Raw genomic sequence first — 3,846 nt, 5'->3', positions numbered from 1 at the left:
CAGCACTGCTCTGCATACTGAAGCTCCATGACTGGAGTTGAAAAAAGCACAGCGCTTACCTTTTCGCTTCAGTGCTACAGTCCAAAACGGAATTGCTTAATGGTTAGTCCAGTGCATTGACTGGAGCAATCCTAAGAGCAAAAGGTTTCTATAGGAACTCATCTCAAAACTATCACAACTAGGTTCTTCAGCTCTGAAGGAAAAACTGTTAGGCCAAAACAACCTCCTGTCCCTCCTTTACTGACAAGCAGCGAGAGACCTACTCGCTCTCTTCGCTTGGATGATGCACAAGCTGTTACTCATTGCTGACAGACAGCTCTGGCTCATAGAAAGTCAAGCCACAGTGGCAACAATTTCTCCGTAACTTCAGAGAAAAATGTTAATAATTTTCTTGCAGTGACTCGGTAGATGATCTGGCCCACTTCTGTTTTGTTTGGAAATGGTTTAGAGACCCTACTCTATGTAGAAATCTCAGTCATTTTCAGTAACAGTCATATATTCTGCTCCTTAATGTGGACATATGTCAGTGAGACGTGCATGCCCTCCTTCAAAGGTGCCCAAAAATCTGCATATCTATTTTTTTTTTTTTTCTAAATTTATAAATCCTTGGGGAGTTCAACTGCCACAAGAATTTGAACCTAATTATAACCTTTGTAGTTTTCCCTTTATCTGCCAGTGTCTTTCCCCTTCTGAAAACAAAGCAGGACCAAATTTTACATTTTTAAAATACTATATTAAACTTACCTCAGCTCCATCTTGTAACTGCATAGGTTGGCTTTCTTGGTTTGGCAGTGGCGGAGTGATCTTGATCCTGTGAAACCAGACACATCCCCAAAAGCCTCAGGGCGATCGATCCCGAGTCCTGCTTCAGTCTTCCCATCTCAAGCGTGTGGGGTAGATCATGTGCATAATTCTTAAAAAAAAAAAAAAAAAAAAAAAAAAGACTTTTTAGCACCTCAGCATGGACTTGCAATGTAACTATTATCTACTGCCCCAAATTCTTTTATTATGTATGTATCATGAAAATAAATAGATGAAAATTACCCTGGATGACAATGAAGTGCCAGAGAGGTCTGTAGCTGCCCTTAAAAAGAAGTGGTGCGGATTCTTTCCGTATTTCCTGGGAGGTTTTGTTCTGGATTTAGTAGCATGACCAGACGTGAATACAATTCTCCATAGTGTTTCCTATAGCTAAAACCACCACCACCACCACCACACACACAAATTTATAGTATCTTCCCTCTACATATAGACCTTCAAAAGTTTTGAAACGATACTGAAGATTTAGTTTTAACAAATACTGGGATTACTCCTACTTCCTTTTGAGGAGTAAAATTACACAGATCAGCTCAGACAATTTTTTTGTGGTGGACTTAACCGAGCTGTTTAATTTACTGCCTGAGATGAGCTAGGACCATTTGTACATTCAGCTACAATGGGAAAACTTTCTTGCTTCTTACCACATCCCCAACAAGGAGAATAACTGCAGCTCCTTGTATAAGGTGCCAAATTTGGCACCTTATCCACAAACAACATCAGGAGCTCTGCTCTGAAACATTTATTACAATGCAAGCATAGCATTAAATTGATTTAAAGATAAAACCTAAGCATGCAATCTGGCATACTCCTTTCACAGGACCTTTAAACCATAAATCGAGACATACAGTTTTTATCAGTTTCAAATGCAAATAACTACGTTTATACCCTTTTTCTAGACCACAAATCTGCCCCATATGAAATAAACCGAATAAGGGCAACATCGTCTTCCATCTATAAATTCCATATGGTTGGTGTCTTCCTACTTGGTTTGTTCATTTTTTTTTTTTTTATGCGTTGGTGTTTTCTCTTATGTGTCCACAACAAAGAAAGACGATCAGATCAGGTCACAAAACCGTACAAGGGAGAGAGATCAGCCAAGGGTGACAGACGATGACACGAAGCGTTTCACAGGCAAGCACACGATTTTTTATGTAGAGCTTCTATACTAGCAAAGCTTATTGTTGTATTGCAGATTTTGCTAGCACTGAAATAAACCCTCTCTTTTTATGTGTGAGTGAAGGGAAACACTACTGGTACAATATTTTCTTGAGATTCCATTACCAGTATGTTCCAGTCCTCTAGGAGGATCTCTTTTTCTTCATTTTCCTGGGACTGCTGACAGCTAAACTACTGAGCTCCAGCTGGGCTGTGAATTCACCCTTGAACTGGAACATCAATCCCTTTCCCATAAATCGTTAGTCAGCCACGGGCCCTGCTCATTCAGATGTAGTTTGAATTGGTAACGCACAGGGTTACCTACTCCTAAACGTCGTAGTCTGTCCAGCTGCAGTACTGAGGACATTCTTCTTCTTCCCAGTGAAAAAAGCTTTGGCTAGCCAGCCCTCCCTCACTGTAACCACGCTCTGATGAGTTCTTTGAAAGGAAACTACATGAAGACAAGCACAACTGCACAGGAAAGGTAACTATATAAACCTACCTTCTGCAGGTTTTGTACTTCCATCACTCTGGAAGTCACCTTTATCTTAGGAAGGGTAGGTGGTAGCTTGAACAAGAAGAGGGAGGAAAACCAAACAAACAAACAAACGACTGGAAATCCTCTAGGAGCAAACGTCAAAGACAACAAACACACTTGCTTTGTAGACGCTCGCTGTATGCCAAGGGATTGCTCTGCAACCCTTATTGGGAAATTGTACAAGTCTTCGCTAGCCACAGCGCCAGCTTTCTGATGGTTCTGCAGACCACATTTCTCCCTGGGGCGGAACCTGGTCCCTTAATCTTGCCTTACATAGGGCAGTGTTATTATCAGCCCAGGGCTCCCAGGGAGAAGAGCGAGTGCTCACGCCTTCAGCCACACTCACTCCTCGCTGGAAAAGTTGAATTTCTGCAGCCTCAGGGCCCAACATGAAAACAGGTGAACCAAAAAGAGGTCACCCTTCTGCAGAGCAAGTTCTTTTTTTTTTTTTTTAAATTATAAAATCTCTCGCTTATTAGCTAGAATTAAGTTTCTGTCTTTTTTTCCTTACCTCTCCCCCTCAATTCACTGCAATACCAATGATCAAAAGCACAACCCCTATACTTTAGGATAGGATCCAACTTAGTCAAACAGTCAGTGAAAACCTGATGAAAACTGATGTAGTCTTATAATTGTGGCAGTCGAACCATGAACACCAAATCCATGATGTTTTCCAAATTCTTTTTCCTCCTTTAGGTGTCATTAGTAATTTTTTCCACTGTTCTCCTGGCCTGGCCTCCCTATGTGCAGTCTCTATCTGGTCAGGATCTGGGCTTCAAGTGCCAAGCTCACCAGTAGCCAAGCCAGGCTTTCTACAAAGCCTGACAGTTTTTAAAGTCCATTCATCAACACTGGCGTGAGCCCTAAATTACATAAGGGCCTTAAAAACCCGTTCCAGTGTCCCAGCAGAGACAAGGTTTTAGCCCCAAAATGCTCGTATTGATACCTCAAAGGAAACAGCTAGTTCCCCTCCCAAACCCACAGAAATATTTGTACATCTAAAGTTCCTGAAGCAAAAACACATCAGATTTAGAAGAATCTTTTGACACAAGATGACCTTGCTTTCTGTTACCTATTTCTAATAAACACTCAATTCGGGAATGAAAACAGTGCTAAGAAAATAAATGCAACTCCGGCTGACTGAGTTCCAGAAAGGATGAAACCTGGACTGCAGTCTTTGGACCTTTTCACAGTAAGAAATCAAGGACCAATGTCTCTATCGTTTAGTTAATGTCACATTTTGATGCTGCTCATATATTTTCACAATGACAATAGGAAAACCTAGATTACTTCAAAGGGCGTTCACTAAAAGGCAATGTTACTCTAGTCTTCCT

The sequence above is a fragment of the Egretta garzetta genome, unplaced genomic scaffold (genome assembly GCF_000687185.1).
Source record: "Egretta garzetta isolate BGI_Z169 unplaced genomic scaffold, ASM68718v1 scaffold79, whole genome shotgun sequence".
NCBI lineage: Eukaryota > Metazoa > Chordata > Aves > Pelecaniformes > Ardeidae > Egretta > Egretta garzetta.
The sequence above is the reverse complement of the archived record's forward strand: the minus strand, read 5'-3'. Positions refer to the sequence as shown.